The sequence below is a fragment of the Sapajus apella genome, unplaced genomic scaffold, assembly GCF_009761245.1.
Source record: "Sapajus apella isolate SASKATOON/1434 unplaced genomic scaffold, GSC_monkey_1.0 scaffold17, whole genome shotgun sequence".
Lineage (NCBI taxonomy): Eukaryota > Metazoa > Chordata > Mammalia > Primates > Cebidae > Sapajus > Sapajus apella.
Window position 1 is genome coordinate 4,945,038 of NW_022436957.1, and position 19,137 is coordinate 4,964,174.

Here is a 19,137-nt window from a genome sequence, read left to right on the forward strand (position 1 = left end):
AATATCTTTTTATGTCTTTGAGAGCTATCAGCATATAAAATGGATATACATATATCCTATCCCAGATCTCTCAATGGTGCTAGAGGGCCTATAAACACAACTGCACCAAAAGCATGCTCACGTCAAACTCAATAGATGAAAAAATGCAATCAAAACGCAGGCGGGTGTTAAAAGGCATCACCATCTACACTGGATCTTGTGCTAAGTTCCTGCTCCTCTCTCACCCCTCATCAGAGTACCTAGTAATCTCTCTAATCCATCTATTCATCTCCAGCTGCACTGCACTTGGTACCAACTAAATCTTGTTTGAAATACTGGACTGGGTTTCCATGTCTCTACACATGGATTCTTGGGTATTTAGAATCTACTCTATCCAAAACATTAATCTGATCGTGCAATTCCCAACTAAAAACATTTCATGACTTACCATCATGTGCAGGTTCCTTTAGCTTTCCTATTGCTTTTCCCAGCACATCCTCTTACTACCTACCCACAAGCACGCTATTTTAGCCTTTTGAAGCTACTTGCAATGGTGTCTGACTTGTCTAAGGCACCGTAATGCTTGGTACATTCATGTGAGTTATTTCCTGTGCCTTGACAACCTGTGTTTTCCTTCTCCCAACTAGCTAGTCCCTCATAGTTCATCAGGACCCCAGGTAGCCTCACCACTCCCATGGTCTTCTCTGACACCCCCAGGCTGGATTAGCCTTCCAGTGCCTCTGCATCTTTCAGCACTTTGCACATTCCTCCTCCCTCTGTTTTTATTACCTGTTCATTTATCTGACTCATTCACCAGATTGTGTCAACCTTGGGGCCAGGATTGAGTCTTTCTACTTTTTATGCTCAATGGTTAAGGCAGTGCCTTCCCATAGCAGCACTCAATAAATATTATTGAAGAAATGAATGAGAGTTGTGCCCAGATACATTAAAACCTAGTAAAAGTGTTATTTTCTATTTCTCTCTCTCTCAGGTGTTGCATTTCACATAATTATAGATTGATATATCATTCTGAATTATGGCCCCACCAAAACACATGGATTGCATATTTTTGATCTTCCATCATATGTCAGCCCTTGAATTTATTTCATCATTTCTTTCTCTTTCTGAACTCTCTCAAATTGTGTCTTTCTGCTACTAAAAGGTCTAAAATATTTATCATGATATTTCCGTGCTCCTTTTAATCTCACTGACTTCTTTCCACAAGAAATGGTAACCTTGAGGCCAATCATGAAATCATCCCAGAATATAACATTTTAGAGTTATTTTAACTGACTTAATTAAAAGTAATAGAAACCCAGGTTAAGTATATTTCTCAAAATTTAAGACCATGGACAGCTTATTTACTCATTTTTCTTGACAAGAATTTTTCTTAATAATTAGACATCATTTACATAGAATAAAATTTCATTACAGATGGCACATTCACAAGCAGTCCTAATGTTATATACATACATACATACATATATATATGTATGTATGTATATACATATAATATACAAATAAAAGCAATTATTTTTAACCCGGTACAACAAGTAACTAGTGGTATCATCAGAAATAAGATGCCAATAGCTGCCTTATAAAAGTAAAACTAATTTCAAACCCTATGACTTAAAACATGGGCATAAACACATGGCTCTCCTAATACTAAATTTCTTAGAACAGCAACACATATTCTAATTTTTTTGCCATAATAAATGCTAAAACTTGGATGACTTCTTTTTACCATTATTCATTATTTCTAAAGATTTAACAATCATCACATTTTTCCCTGGGTAGGAGAAATTACAGGTCTATAATAGCCTCAGGTAGTTTTGTATTTGGATGAGAAAAATACGACAAGGAAAAAGTCATAGCTTGAACAATGAGAGTTTGTTTTTCTCACATATGAAGAAGTCAGGAGGCAGGTAGCCAAGAGCTGGTGAAACTGATGCCTCTGGGGTCTTATGCTCTCTCTGCATCTGTCCCTCAACCCTTGTTGAGGACATGCACCTTGTTCCATGTCCATCACGGCTGTGACCTTACAGTCTTGAAGGCTGATTCATGTCCAGGTATCTATGCATAAAGAAGGATGGGCAAAACATGAAATGGCATTAGTGGCGTCTCTCTTTATCAAGAGAGAAAAAGCTTTCCAGGACTCCACCTGGTAGACTCTCACTCACATAACCTGGGCACAGCTATCGTATCACGGCTCTAATTGGAGGAGACCAAAGGAATGCAAGCTGTGGATAGAGGTGGGGTCCACAAATTAAACGTTTCTTCCACAATGTGACTGTCTAATTATCAAAACTGTCAATGTAAAAAGAATAAATTTGCTTTCTTTTTTCCTTCTAAACTTTAGAAGAATGTGTCACTATAGACATTGAGAGAGAAAAAAGAATATAGCTCCTACCTCCTAACCCCTTCCCACTCATAGCTTACTATATCTTTCAGGAGGCTAGGAGAAAGAACCACCTTGGGCACTTGCAAAGACTTATCATCCATGCATTGGGGCCATTGCTGATCAAGGTGTTGTCACAGATAGGTCTACACTGGATAAGATCACTTTCCAACATGTCCTAGAGTCTTACACAAGTTTGCAACTACAAGATTCCAAAAGCAGCTGGAGTAGAACCCCTGACCCTCAGAAATTAAATTATTTCTTTGAGTCCAATAGGGACTAATTCCTATGAACTGGGTATATACTTCAGGGCCATGTGGGGAGTCCATAGATTGGAAGGCAAACACACTTAGATCCTAACTACAGAACCTTGGGCAAATTACTGACTCTCTCTGAGCCTAGTATCCTCAACTGTACGATGAAATTAGCCAGGCACATCTTGTACCACTGTTTGGAAGACTTAAGAGTTGGTATGTATATATAATCGCCCAGGAATGGCCTGGTCTATTGTAGCTTCAAGTTTTCTCCTTTCTGCTTTCCCCTTTGTATCAGGTCAGAAGTAAAATCTGTGTGGGAGTGGCCAAGCTACCAAAGGACTAATATAAATAAGAGTTTTCAGTTAGAGGGGTCTTCTAGACTCTTGCACATTGATGCAGGGAGCACAAATTTGCACAACTCCTATGAAAGCTAATTTCATTTCTATTTCTCTCAAAATTACTCTTTTTTTTAGGCAAAGTTTGGGTCTTTTTGCCCAGGGTGGAGTGCAATGGCATGATCTCAGCTCACTGCAACCTCCACCTCCTGGGTTCAAGTGATTCTCCTGCCTCAGCTTCCCAAGTAGCTGGGATTACAGGTACCCCCCACAACGCCTGGCTAAATTTTTTTTTGTATTTTTAGTAGAGACGTAATTTTACCATGTTGGCCAGGCTGGACTGGAACTCCTGACCTCAGGTAAACCACCCACCTGGACCTCCCAAAGTGCTAGGATTACAAGTGTGAGCCACTGCGCCCAGCCTCAAAATTACTTTTAATGAATGAAGGGGAGGAAACAAAGTTCATATCCATATTTCCTATTTGCATAGAGAAAATAAGGAAGTATATATAAGATAAAGACAAAAGTGATTACCAGAGATTGGAGATATGAGAGGGAGTGTGTGGAATCCAGGCTTTTCACTATATGTATTTCGTGTTATTTTTATTTTGAAATACATGAGGGTATTATCCATTGAAAATGGAAAATGCAGTCAGGCATGGTGGCTCATGCCTATAATTCCAGACTTTGTAAGGTGGGCAGATCACTTGAGCCCAGGAGTTTGAAAACAGCCTGGGCAACATAGTGAGATCCCATTTCTACAAAAGACAAAACAAAACAAAAATTAGCCAGACATGGTGGCACATGCTTGTAGTCCCAGCTACTCAGGAGGCTGAGGTGGGAGGAACACTTGAGCCCAGGAGTCTGAGGCTGTAGTGAGCTATAATTGCACCACTGCATTCCACCCTGGGTAACAGAGCGAAACTGTCACAAAAAATAAACAAATAAATAAAAAGAAAGTACATACTTTTCAAAAGTGGGTCTTTTGTGCTCATTCGGGGGCAAGAATTCTGGCTTGTGCTCAGTAGACGCCTGACTAAAGGCAAGGATGAAGGAGTGTGTATAAAAGAAAGGTGCTCTGTCTATGTAGCTAAAGATCTCTTTTCAGAGGACCAAAAAGGTAATCTAAATATGAAAAAACTTAATCTAAAAATTAATTTATATTCCTTTAAATAATTATTTCCTTTTGGTTCACCCATGATAGTACAGTTATTTTTTTCAATCCCAGCCTGTTTGAAAAGGAACCATGGGTGAGGGTTTTGTCCAAGTTTGAGCTCCTTTGTTCAAGTTTGTGCTCCTTTATTAAGGGCAAATTTATGATTCTGAAAGTCAAAGTGAAATGCACCAATGAAAAATAAATCTCAAGGGGAAAGTAGATAGCACAGCTCTACCTTTCTACCTGAGGATCAAAACTTCCCTACTAAAATCTAGAAACATTTTCTGATTTGATTTATGCTGTTGTAGTTGGTGGTTGTGGTGGTTGTGGTTTATCTTCTTCAGTAAACCATTGCCTTATTTTGAAAAGCAAACATAAACCCAGTGAAGAAAAAACATGGATTGTGGAAAAAGCATTAGTGCTGTCATTAAGTCCCAAGAGAAAATGTCTTACTGGACCAGGTTTCTGAATAATTTCCTTGCCAACAATGACCTTGTTCTGCAGGCTCTCTCTTGCCAGAAGGAGAATAAGCCATCATCCTGAAAATCAGGTTCTACTCCTTGACACCATCAATGGAAATAAATGTCAACATCGCCATATTGGTTTCCTATCCCAGCATAACAAATTACCTCAAATATTATGGCTAAAGAATACACATTTATTATCTCACAGTGTATGTAGATTGCTGCAGTTTTGGCTCAATGTCTCACAAAGTTGCAATCATGATATTAACCGGGCTGTGTTTCTTTCTGAAGCTTGGGATTCTCCTATAAGCTCATTTTGTTTCCTTGTAGCTGTAGACTCCCATGGTCTTGCTAGTTGTTGACTAGGGGTTGCTCTCCATTCCTTGATGCTTGGCCCACTCTGTAGCCCTCCTCACACTTCCAACGTTTTTGACTTTGGAAAGGTTGAGTTCCTCTTAACAGCTCACCTGGCTGAATCGGACCCTACCAGATAGTCTCTCTGCTGTGGTTTGAATATTTCACCCCTTCAAAACTCACGTTGAAATTTAACCCCTAATGAAGCCATTCTGAGAGGGGGGTCCTTACAAGGTGATTGGGTCATGAAAGTTCTGCCCTCATGAATGGAATAATCAGTTTATGGATCAATGGGTTAACGGATTAATAAGTTATCATGGGAGTGAGACTGGTGACTTTATAAGAAGAGAAAAAGACACCTGAGCTGGTACACTCAGTCACCTCACCATGTGATGTCCTGTGCCATTTCAGGACTCTGCAGAGTCCCCACCAGCAATAAGGCCCGTACCAGATGTGACCCCTCAACTTGAGCTTCTCAGCCTCTATAACTGTAAAAAACAAATTCCTTTTCTTTTTAAATTACCCAGTTTCATGTATTCTGCTACAAGCCAGAGAAAAAAGACCAAGACAATCCCTTTTGATTAAATCAAAGTCAATTGACAAGTGACCTAATCATGGGAGTGATATCCCATCATATCCGAAGGCTCTGCCTATGCTTAAGGATCAGAGATTATATATGGGCATATATACCAGGGAGTGGGAATCTCTGGGACCACCTCAGAATTCTGCCCAACTAATTTCCATTTTCTTCTACAACCACAATATCCAAGAGGAAAACAGAGAGGTCTGGCTTCAAGCCCTTTAGTTTTCTTGGCAGAAACTCAGTCACAAGTGATGCATTGCAGATCACTTTTGGCAGTGCCATCTGGGTGCATCTGAATCAGCAGAAAGAGGAAGCTGTTGGGGCTATAGAGGCTTTGGAAGGCTCTTTCACAGTTTCTTCCCAATGGCATTCCGTGAAATGCTGAATGCTCCAGGGGATTGTCAGTTGTTTCATTAACATAGAGAGAGACAAGAAAGAAAGGAAGGAGAGAAAGGAAAGGAGGGAAGGATAAATGGAAGAAGGACTAAGAAATTTTTTAAATAATCATTTTCACCAAAACAAAATACCATCTCACACCAGTCAGAATGGCTACTATTAAAAAGTCAAAAAAACAACAGATGCTGTCGAGGCTGCAAAGAAAAAGGGAATGCTTATACACTGTTGGCGGGAATGTATTCAGCCACTGTGGAAATCAGTTTGGAGATTTCCCAAATAACTTAAAACCGAATTACCATTTGACCCAGCAATCCAATTACTGGGTATATATCCAAAAGAAAACTAATCATTCTACAAAAAGATACATGTATTCACATGTTTATGGCAGCACTATTCTCTACAGCAAAGACAAGAAATCATCCCCAGTGCCCATCAGTGGTGGATTCAATAAAGAAAATGTGGTGCATATACACCATGAAATACCACACAGCCATAAACAGAACAAAATTATGTCCTTTGCAACAACATGGATACAGCTGGAGGCCATTACTCTAAGTGAATTAACATAAGAACGGAAAACCAAATAATGTATATGCTCACTTATAAGTGGGAGCTAAACACTGGATGTTCATGAATATAAAGATGGCAAATCTCAGCATCATGCAAAAGATCCAGGTAACAGATCTGCATGTCTACCCGCTGGATCTCAGATAAAAGTTGGAAAAATAATGATAAATAAATATTTTAAAAACCAATCATTTCGTCTATATGTTTATTAAGTACATGTTTAAGGAAGACCTATTGAGCCTAGAACTGGCTGAACTGGCTTAGGTCCTAAGGATGCAGTGTTGGACAAGTGACACATGCAATCTGCCCTAATGGCGATCACGTTATATTACGAAAAACAGCTCACTGCAATAAAAGTAAGCCAATACATAAAATAGTCACAAAGTAATTTGCACTATTAAAGAAATTCTGTTCAGAAACTGTGTGCTATAGAAGAAAATATGTTAATTCTTTTCTTTGATGCACTAATGATACATTGGTCAGGAGGCTGCATTTGCCAGTGTCATTTTTGCTTTCTGGAGTGTCATCTGTGTTGTGCAGACCACACCTTGGGAAACTGCTCTATTTTCTCTCAGTCCTGGATTAAGATTACAAACTCCTAGCTCAATGTGTCCAGCCACAGACTCTCAGTAAAGATCTCAAAGCAGGACATCTACAGCTGGCAACAAGTCTCCTTCATCTGCAACGGTCCAGGCTTCCTCCCTGCCAGACATCTGTGGCTTTTCAGTAAATACACATGCATCCCCACGGGGAGGGCTTACTTGTATTTTTATGCTCCCTCTTACAGGGAATTTCTTCTCTCTGAGATTTGCTTCTGCACAATTGGCTTCTGCTCATCATCATCACCACGCAAGTTTCAACGACTCTTTGACTCCAGGTCTTTTTATTTTCTGTGCTTCCCTGTTAAATGATGTATTCCTTTCCAGGTATGGAAACTGCATTCTTACTTAAAAGCAAGAACCCAAACTTCCCTTCTCCTCTAGCCAGGGAACTAGTTGCATCTATAGCTCACATATTTCCCATCCATCTCCAAGAGAAACTCAGCATACTGGAAGGCATGTGTAGCAGATGTCTTCCTGGTTAACATTTTCCCAGTAGAAGGCCTGTTAACCTTGAGTACCCAAACTTCAGAGAATGTTCACATTTATCCAATGCAACATTTGTGATGTATTTTAGGCTGCTTGTTGGCATTTTCCTGCAGATCTTTCATGTTTCAAGAACAGACTGCTGACGCTTGCAGGGCAGAAGGTGGTTGTGTCTGTGCCGGGTCTCAGTCCCACTTCTCTCACTGCCGGTGCCTCCTCTACCTAGTTGTGATTCTCCATGACAAATGTCCCCTTTTAATTCACCTGGATAAGCTGCCTCTTCACTACTCCCGGATTCTGATGAGTGCGTGGGTGTGGCAGGGGATGCCACCAGCTCCCTTCAAAGCAAGCCTCTGTTTCTTCGCTAAGCATGAGAGGCCACTAAAAAATTAATCACAGTAAGTTGAAAAAGTCTCAGGTAACATCACAAATGCCAATACAGCGAGGAAAGAGGGGCATGGTTGCCTTTAAAAAGGGCTTTTCGTTGATAGTACTATCTCAAATGCTCTTCCTAAAAAGAAAGGGTGCCACCTCTGGTTTCAGAGATCTCCTTAATGAGCTTCAATTTTAAAGGAACATGAGGAAGGAGGAGTCTGCAAATGGAAACAAGAAGGGCTACAATGAGCTGGGGCTTGTGAAGTGTGCCCAGGTCCATCTGCAGCACCTACAGAGACTTTGTCAAGGATAGGCAAGAGACGAAGTAGAAGCATTAGAAACAGATACCTTGGGTGGCATAGGTGGCACAATACTATCCCACGAGAGCAAGAAATGTTTGCTTCTAAGGAGAATGTTTTAAGCTAGTGTATGAGTTATCTTTTGCTGTGCAACAAATAACAAACTTAGGACCTTGAAACAACACACACTTGGTTAGCTCACAGTTGCCATGGGCCAGGAGTTCAGATACAGCTTAACTGGGTCCATGCCTCAGGGCTTTGCAAGGCTATAATCAAGTTGTCAGTCTGTGGTGTCTGGAGCTGGGGTCCTCGTCCAGGATCGTATGGTTTGGGGCAGGAATTAAGTCCTTGCAGTTCTAGCGCTCAGGCCTTCGTGCTCTCACTGGCTGTCAAGCAGGGGTAAATGCCAGCTCCGGAGGCTACTGTCAGGCCCTAGCCTGTGACCCTCTCACAAAATGATAGCTTGTTTCTGCAGTGCCTTTCAGTTGTTCCAGGAGAGTGTCTCTCTCTCCAGCCTGCTACCATGGAGTCTTATACGACATAATGTAATCATGGGTGAGTGACAACTCATCTTTGCCATCTAAGGTAACGTAATCAAGAGAATGACGTTCATCATATTCACAGGTCTCACCCACACTCAATGGCAGATGATTAGACAGGGCATGCATGACGCATATACCAATCACTGTAGCAGCTTAGGGTTTGGCCTCTCATAGCTAGAGAGGAAGATACAACAAGGTTAAGAGGGCCAAAACCAAGGACAGTCATAAGATGTAATCTACAATTAGTTTAAACTTAGTTTAGCATTTTAGATGCAGATGAGAATTCTAGGTCCTCTCAAGTTTACTGAAAGGCTGTACCAAAAAAACTGCAGAGAACCACTCCTAGTCATCCTGGAATACAGGCGCATCTCCTCAGGTTTGGGGTTGCCACCAACTTGAAAATAAGGCAAAGAAGTAGACTCCAAACCAAAGACTCACAGTTGAGTTATGAATTTTAAAATAAATTAGACAAACTTTTTTCAAGCTCCTAAAGAATGTTACCAGGAGCTAGTGCTGATTCACTAAAACCATTCCCTTTAGTCTAACCCCGTTCTTTCTTGATGCAGCCTTCAGTAGGTAGCTGAGAAAATATTGAAAACATGATCCCCATTGACTGTAAGATAACTCACAGAGGTGCTCTTTGTGGGGAAAGTGAAGAAATATTATCTGAAGTAAAGTGCTCACTGTTTTTTTAACTGCTACACCTAGAAGTGGGTCAGCTATAAAGTGGGATGGATATTAATCTGAAGAACAGCATTTTGCAGTGACAGGAAGGACTGTGCACTCAGCACTGGCCCACTCAATACTAAAACGGATGTTTTGGAATGCTTGTGGATTGCCTATTTTGGGAAAAACAGTCCATAAAATAAATCACTGCCTGGAGATTCAATATCATCCCTACAGGCTTAGCCAGTTGGCAGCAATAAAATCAATTGAGCTTACATATCATATGCTGCCTCGAATACAGTTGACCTTTAACTCAATACTATTTAACGGAGATCGAAGTAAACTCCTCTATATAGGCTCAGAACCCCATCAAGGAAATACTGTATGAGGAATCCCTGGCTTAACAGCTTTCATGTGACAAACATCAATAGCTCTAGTGGCCTTAAGTCACAGTATTAACAAGAGCCAATAGGGAAAATCCACAGTCTACAGAGAGTTACAGCAGTGAGCATTGCCTGTGCCCCACAATGAGAACAGATGGATAAATGGGTGTGTGGGGGGTGTCCTGTGGTCAAATATGTGTGGAAAATGCCCAGTCAAATGAAGTTAAGCAAGTTTCGTTACTGTAATCCTTCCAGATATCAGTGTGTATTTTGACTATCTAAGAGTGGACAATGGTTTCACTAAGAATGTCACGGAACTAGATTCTGGAAGCACTCAGGGAAAAACTAAATCATGGACATAAGACTTCCGGTTTGTAGAGGTCAGTTTTGAGGGCCTGGAAAATTCTGAGTTATTCTGGCTAACCAGAGCACACCCAGAGGGGGACGCCAGATGCAGTGCAGGATATGCTCACGAGGATCTCCCCTGTCTACCCATGGGCACTGCTATTAAGAAACACCTGAGACTGGGTAATTTATAACGAAAAGAGGTTTATTTTGGCTTATGGTTCTGCAGGCTTTACAGGAAGTGTTGCCAGTATCTATTTCTGGTGAGGGCCTCAGGAAGGTTCCAATCATGGCAGAAAGCAGGAGAGCTGACATGTCACATGGTGAACACCAGAGCAAGGTAGGGGAGAAGGTGTCACACACTTTTAAACAATCACATCTCACATAAACTCAGAGCAAGAACTCACTCATTACTATGAAGAGGGCACCAACTCATTCATGAGGGATCTGCCCTCATGACCACCTCCAACCAGGCTCCACCACCTCCAGCATTGGAGATCACATTTCAGCATGATACTTGGAGGGGACACACATCCAAACCATATCATCCCCCTTCCTATATCTTGCCATATCTCATTTTTACTTGCCTTGCTCACAAGACAGCCTTTTGAGCTGCAAAGGATGAAGTCATGGCATCCTTTCATCCCTTATGGCCTCTCTGCCTTCGTATATGCATTACTATCAAGAGATAATACAGTCTCAGCCTCTTAACAAGCTCTCAGTAGGAAACCTGACCATTTGGGAAGCTTTTCCTTCCAAGTATTCATGGGTTCTCAACTTAAAAGCAAGGACATTAAATCTACTCAAGGCTCCTGACACATTCCTGGTTCCCTCCTATGGTAGGTTGCTTCTAAAGCAGCTTCCAAGAATCCTACCTCCCTGTAGAAGCCTCTCTGCCTGTCTGTGGGCTGGACCTAATGACTCACTTTTAAGCAATGGAATATGGCAAAAACAATGTAACTTCTAACATCGGTTGAAAATGTCTATGACCAATCAATAAATACATAAAGTGGATTTATTGTTGCCGAGGGCTGGGATGGGGGTCTTGAGGGCTATGGATTGGTGGATAATAACTAAAAATATATGAAGTATCTGTCTACAGCCAGACCACCCTGAACATGCCTGATCCCAATTGTTCTTGGAAACTAAGCAGGGTTGGGCCTAGTTAGAACCTGGATGAGAGACCACCCGGGAATGCTGGGTGCTATGGACTTCGTATGATAAAATGAAATTTTAAAAATAAATAAACAGATATAAAAATAAAGAGATACGAAGTTTCTTTTGAATGTGACAAAAATGTTTTAAAAGTTATTGTAGTGATAGTTGCATAAATCTGCAAATACACTAATAAACATTGAGTTGTACAAATTAACTGGGTGAACAGTATGGTATGTAAATCATATCTCTTTATTGTAGCAAAACTTTGATCACATTTTATTAAATATAAGCATCTTTAAAAAGCATTTTAACACCTCTTAAATCAGTTTGCATTTTACAATCACTAATGTCTTTTTATCACTGTTAGGATAGACTGAGACCATTTTGAATTAACATTTCTTTATGAGATTTTAGACCACATTGGTGGTGTCAACTCTGAATATAAATCTGCTTGTGGTTCAAATTATTTTTCCCCTCCCTCTATCTAGTGCTAAGATTGAGACATGCAAATTTCCTTGCTGTTTCTTTTCACATGGTAGTTTCATTTCTTTCTATCTTGGGCCTTTGGTTGTGAGCTACCCTGTAGAGAAGCCCATATGGCAAGGAACCGAAGGCAGCCTTGGGACAACAACCAGCAAGGAACTGAGGCCCTTGAGCCAACAAGCCTGCAAGCAAAGGAATCCTGCCAATAACACATGTGTGAGCTTGGAATCAGATTCTTCTACAGTCAAGACTAAAGATGACCACAGTCCTGGCCAACATCTTCAGATGCCGAGGACCCAGCTAATCAACCCCCAGATTCCTGACAGAGAAACTTGAGACAAAGCCTCTAAAGTGGGGCCACTTGTTACAAAGCAACAGATAATTAGTATGCTTCTTCAGGAGCTTCCTGGGAATCTGATTCCAAAGCAGAGGACCCAGCTAAACCACCCCCAGATTTCTGACATAGAGAAAGTTGAGATAAAGCCTCTAAAGTGGGGGCCATTTGTCACACAGCAACAGATAACCCATATACTTCAAAAGAGTTCCTTGGTCCTCTCAATTTTTTATTCTTTGCCAGACCTCTTTCTAGCTTCCAGAAAGGAACCTTGCAAAAACTTTCTGGGGCAATGCTTCATGAAGGATTATGCAGACCATTCTCACTCCCATTCCTTGCCTCTCACCACTTTCCTCTCCTAGAATGTCCCCTTCTGTCTCCTCAACATGCCTATGATGTTGAGACCTCCTTCAGGCCTTTGTGTTTTTTATGAAGTGCAAAGCCACTTTCCAGCCATACACTCTCTTTCCTAGAGTGATTTTTCCTGTCTGGGAATTTCTAGGGCACAAGGTGACACATTGAGCAACAATATCTTATTATCTTATGCTATCTTTTATGTGTAGGTGACCAATCAGGAAGATTTCTTTTTTTTTTTTTTTTTTTTTTGAGCCAGAGTTTCGCTCCGTTGCCTGGTGATAGGCTGGAGTGCAGTGGTGCGATCTCGGCTCACTGCAACCTCTATCTCCCGGGTTCAAGCAATTCTCCTGCCTCAGCCTCCCAAGTAGCTGGGACTACAGGCGTGCACCACCATGCCCAGCTAATTTTTGTATTTTTAGTAGAGATGGGGGTTTCACCATGTTGGCCAGGATGGTCTTGATCTCTTGACCTCGTGATCCGCCCGCCTTGGCCTCCCAAAGTGCTGGGATTACAGGTGTGAGCCACCACGTCCGGTCTGGAATGTTTCTTTTTTTTTTTTTTTCTCCTTCCACTTTATTTTATTTTTTTATTGCATTTTAGGTTTGGGGGTACATGTGAAGAACATGCAAGATTGTTGCATAGGTATACACATGCATCACTTTTTAGGAAAAAGAAGTCTATTTTCTCTCAATATTTATATTTCTGTATACATTTTTAGAGATTTACATTCCTTTTATCCATTGCTCCAATTCCATTTATATTTTCTCTTCTTCAGTTATCATGTTTTATACAACTAAGGAATTCCCATTTTTGTCCTTTTCAGAATTATATTATATGGCATTGTATTTTTTCATATATTTAAACTTATTCTTATCTAATTGATATTAATTTAGATTTCCAATTATCTTCTATGTTGTAATATTGTGTTTATGATTAATTATTCCATATCTATGTGTGTATTTCTAGCACCTGAAATACCATCTAAGTTCAGCTACTATAGCTACTTCATCATCCACTTTTGAATTCTTAAGCATGCCTTGCCCAGAATCTTTAAATGGATTTGTACTAGATTTACTACCTTTCTTAACCTGAGAAAGTTATTACAGGTTTTAAAACCCCAAACTTATTACCAGACATTTGGTAGCAAGGGAAAATTGGTTCAAGTTTTGGGGGGCTCTAACTCAAGATGAACTTCATTTCATCCAAGGTTCTTCTTTATCATCCTTGGATGGGATGAAATTTATGTGAAAGTGTTCTTACAGGTAAATAAAAGCTGATAAAATAGAAAAATGAATTGTGACAGAATTCACTAAGAAGTTAATAACAAGGGAAAAACATTCAAGAAGTCCTTTCTAGGCTAACGAATTTGAAGGGCAGCCGAGGTCGTCATTAACTAATTGTGGACTTACTTCTCCGTCCACTGTTTAAAGGAAATAGTTTACATTCTCCTCCCATATACACAATTCTCAAGTGATCTACAATGTGATTTGTGCTTCATAAGCTCAGATACATTTCAGCAGAGTTTGTTTGATGTGGTTCTAATATCGAATATGCTTTTAGAAAGCAGTTAATCGAATTTAAGAAAGCATATGTGAAAGATGATTATATTAATATATTTTTAATAGCTGATTGTTTCAAGGGCTCTTTGGTTTATAAAATCTTTTCTTGTCTACAATGCCATCCATTGAAATCCAGTTTGCTTACTTAAATAAGTATTAATACATGCAAACACACACACACACGCGCGCGCGCACACACACACACACACACACAAGTACTGGCTCTTCTCTCAAAAAAAATTTCTGCAGGGTTGAGACCACAACATCTCCTGACCCATCAATTCAAGGCTATCTTCTCAGCCATCCTAAATAAGGGTGTCATGTGTGGTAGGGAAGAGTTATTCAGCAAAGATAAAGCAAAATTTCTTCTGGGCTCAGCAAGACTGTTCCGTGCCTACTATTCTTTGTGAAACTTTATGCTACGTTCTTTTCCCTGTCGCCTTTTTAATTCATGTCATTTCATACCGAGAAAGTAAAGAAAACAGGATACTAGAGGCCAGGACAGCAAGGGCGAAGGGAGGGATAGAGAGATTTGTTAAAGGCTACAAAATTATAGCCAGAGAGGAGAAATAAGTTCTTGTGCTCTATGGCACTGCGGGATGACAATAGCTAACATTAATATGTTATATAGTTTCAAATACCTAGAAGGAGGATATTGAATGTTCCCAACACAAAGAAATGATACCACGTTTGAGATGATGGAAATGCTGATTACCTTCATCTGATTACTATACAGTGTAGGTGTTGAAACATCACTATGCACCCCATGAATATGTACAATTGTTATTTGTCCATTAAAATATTTTTTTAAAAGGAAAAAAGAACTGAAGATTTTCCATATATTCTGCCTCCCCTGGCAAAGGTAAAGAAACCAACTTTGTCATTAGTAGTGTGGGCATCTAGGAACCCCTCAGAGCCACTGCTGAAACCACGCAGCCAGCTGTATCACCTCTCCAGCCTCCCCACACACCCCTCCCCCTACATTCATCCCACCCTCAGCCCCTGCAAATATCGCATGCCACGCATGGCTGCTGTAAATGTTCCCCAAGAACATCTCCAAGAGGAATAAAAAGGGAACACAGAATTGGTGAAATCTCTAGTTCTACTGACTTATGTGCTTAGGCTCTAGTGAGGAGACTTCATCTACTCACTTCTGGTAAAGTGGTACTCAGAGAAACTGGGTCTCCATAAGACTCAGATTCAGAGAAGGAGAGTAGAAGGCATGTGGCCATTCCTCCCAAGCAAAGTCCCAGTAAATCAATAAAAAACCTTTGCCCTCATTTAACTCTATGAGCTTTTATTTTTACAAGTTTAAGTTTCTTTTCTACTCACAGAAAGAAAACAAAAAAGTTCCATAACATAGACTCATGAACTAAACAGAGACGATGAACTCATTTTTTATACAAATCCCTCCTTTTCTGTTTTTATTTTTAAACTTCCATCCTTCCCTCCCCTGCTCTAGTGTCTTCTACTAGTATTAAAAGTTACACCCAATGAATATTAGCTATTTTCTTCTGGGAATTTTAATGTTGCTTACATTGAACAATGGTGTAGCATAACAAAAGGAGATTAAACTTCCTGCTGCACCACTTACTAGCTACGTGACCTTGGGTAAGCTACATAACCCCTTCAGTTTCCTGTGTGCAATATGAACATAGTGATACCACTTATCTCATGGGGATTTACAGAGTTAAAACATATAAACCACTTACAATAGTGCCTGAGACACAGAAAGGGCTCTGTGAGGGCTGGCTATAGGTATCTGTAGACCCCTATTCTAATAACATCACTTCTTTTTCATAGCTTTTGATACTCCCGCTGTATAGCTCTCTTTTACTCAGTGCTATGATGCCATGCTTCCTGGATTTCCTCCTACCTTCATAACTAGTACATCTCAGCCATCATTACTTCTTCTACTCTTTGACTAAAATTAAAGATAGGTGGTGTCATTTAAAGATATTGCAAAAATATCCAGAATAACCAAAACTACCCTGAGCAAAAAGAATAAAACTGAAGGGATCATATTACCTAACTTCAAATTATACTGCAGAGCTACAGTAACCAAAACAGCATGACACACAGGTAGACCAATGGAACATAACAGAGAATCCAGAAACAAATCTATACACCTACAGTGAACTCATTTTCAACAAAGGTGCCAAGAATATACATTGGGGAAATGACAGTCTCTTCAATAAATGATGCTGGGAAAGCTGGATATCCATATGCAGAATAATGAAATTAGACCGCTATCTCTCACCACATAAAAAAATCAAATAAAAATGAATTAAAGATTTAAATCTAAGACCTCCAACTATGAAACAAAAAATGGACAGATCAAAAAATGGACAAAAGATCTGAATAGACATTTCTCAAAAGAAGACATATAAATGGCAAACAGGCATATGAAAGGATAATATCTCATGTATCCCATAAATGTGCACACTTACTGTGTAACCACAAAAATTAAAAATAATATTTTTTAAAAAGGCATTGTGATGTCATGAAAATTAAAGTGGACTCAGAGGCCAGCCATCCAGTGTTCCAGTCAGGGTCTCAGCATAGAGAGATGGCATGTTCAAAGGTAATTTCAGAGACTTAATGAATGAGAAATGAAGTGAGTATCTGCAGAGGTATGTGGGCAGGTTTAAGGGAAGCAGCAAAGGAGGGTGATGCTCTGAGGGACTAGCAAGAAAATTTGCTCCCCATCACCCAAATGCCTCTAGGTCTCCTCTCCCTTCCTTAGGCAGAAGGAGCCTCCTCCTCACCTGGCCGTTGTTGGAAGGAGGTCTTAGGTTGCGCTTGTGCATGAACAAACACCTACAATGTTGATGTGTTGAGGAAATCTGTTTGCCATGGTCCCCAGCCTCAAGCTATCAGCAAGTCCCTCCTAGCTCTCTACAGTACAGGTCTTATGAATGGCAGAACATTTCTTTAAATCTGAGCTTGCAATGCTATCTTTTCCAATGTTCTTCTACTGAGGCACAGGTGCATTCCTAACTTCCTGCTGGTACCGTCACTCCTATTCTCAATATTTCTTTCACCAAAACTTCTGTTTCTCCAGCTGCATACTTGAGAATATACTGCTCAAGTTAGAAACCTCAGGGAAACATGCGGAGTTCTTTCCTCCATCACTGGGGTCCTGCCAGCTCTCCTCCTTTCCTGCCTCAACCCTTCTGCCTTCTTTCTAGCCTGCCCCATCCTCTTGCAAGATGTAACAGCCTGGGCATTTGAGCCCTCACATTACCTTGCTCTCATCTCCTGGTTCAAGAGCCATCTGTGGCTATTCTTCATTAGAGAATAGAGCCTAGAATTTTCAAGGTCCACCACATCTGAACCTAGGATGCCAGCCCATCCTACTCCCCAATGTCATGCTTCTTAATGCCTCCATTTACCCAAATTTTCAACCCTCTGATTCCTCACCACTTCCACGATGGCAAGTGCACTTGCCAACTCTTCCCTGTCACGCACATCCTTCCCCTTGGTCTGAGTGCTCCTCTTGTCTGCCCCTACCCCACCTGGCGTTTGGACCTGACATCTCCCTTCCTGTTTTCAAAATATTAGATCAAATATTCCATGAAGTCTGTCCTTATTAACATGGCAGAAGCCATCAACCTTCTGCATGACCACAACTCGCGGTATTTATATAAATTTACCCCGCTCTGCTTTCCATTTGAGTTTGAGTGTGAGTCTCCACTCTCTCTCTCTCTGACACCATTAGACGTTGAAGTCCCCAAGGACAGAGAGCAGTAAAGCAGCAGCATCTTGATGTTTCTCATGGCACTTTCCATGGAGTTGACCCTTCAAAAATGTTTGCTGAATGTAACGATGCCCTGTCCTATCTCATCTTGACCTTCAAATAACTCTTCACAAGCCCCCTCTTGCAGAATGTGGCACAAAATGCCTACTAAGGCAAGTATTCCGTCAGTCAGAATCATTTACTCTGTTCCTTAAGCTTGTGCAACATATATGTTGTCAGTATTCACTGTATGAATAGATGAATGAATAGACATTGTAATTCATCACTTTACTCAAACAGTTGTTACCACAGCCAGCATTCAGTTGGTGGTTACATTAAATGGTCATTATGCTGCTACCAAAACAGTCTGACTTCCTAACTCATCACTCTACAAATGTTTGTTCCCAGGCTATGTTGGATGGGGGCAAGCACAGAAAGTGACAGTAAATGTTGAGAAACTCTTAGTCATTACCACAATATACCCACAATGTGCACCTATCTCATTGAGCAGGGTACAGACCAGTTAAAACATTATTGACCTTGCATGGAAAGTCACAGGATGAGTTGGAAAGTTAAAAACAAAGACAGACAGAAACAACCAAACCTCATTCCTTCACCACAGACAGTTTGAGAAGCGTGGCTTTGCTGTAGAGTTTCTAATAGGAATAGGAGAGGTTTCTACTCCAAGCCCTCCTCTAGTACATCCACAACTGTCCCAAGAGACAAGACATGGGTAATCCCATAGCCTTCACAGTCTTCCTCCCTTTCTAGGGCAAAGAAGGTCTAGGTGAGTCATTAGAGTTATCTTTCTGTTCACTGTGGAAACTGCCACCCAGTACAGTAAACCCAGGCACATGGAAAGGAGCTGTGTGTGAGCCGAGAGACTGAGGAAAGACCCGTTGAGGAACATTCCTCTTCCTTTGTTTTCATGTTTATAATGAGAGACGTGTTCTAATCTTCATTTGTTTGTTTCTGTTATATGATAGGCAGACTTCTAGGATGCATTATGAAATAGAACACAGGAAGAAGAGGAGGAGTAGGAAAAGAAGGAAGAGGAGGTGGGGGAGACAGACGGAGAAAGGAGGAGGAGCAGGAGGAGGAGATGATGATCAGTAATAATAAGGGATGTTTCTGAAGCCTTACTCTGCACCACTCACAGGCTGAAGACTTCTTGTCCACTGCCACACTTAATACTCAGAACTTCCCTGTGATATAAAGGTTGAGGTCAAACACAGTGAGCAAGCTACTTGGTCTGCTGAGTTTAACAAGGACATTGTTTTTTAAAATGGGGGGTGGGACAAGCACAATCCTAATTCTGACTTA

At 40.7% G+C, this 19,137-nt stretch overlaps 1 long non-coding RNA gene and 1 pseudogene across 3 annotated transcripts in view; one reads left to right on the top strand and one right to left on the bottom strand.

The window, feature by feature from the left end:
- The window catches only part of LOC116556631, a 131,551-nt gene that overhangs the window by 45,319 nt on the left and 67,095 nt on the right, over positions 1–19,137 (bottom strand). The window lies entirely within an intron of this gene.
- On the top strand, positions 11,279–11,397 carry LOC116556853 (annotated as a pseudogene).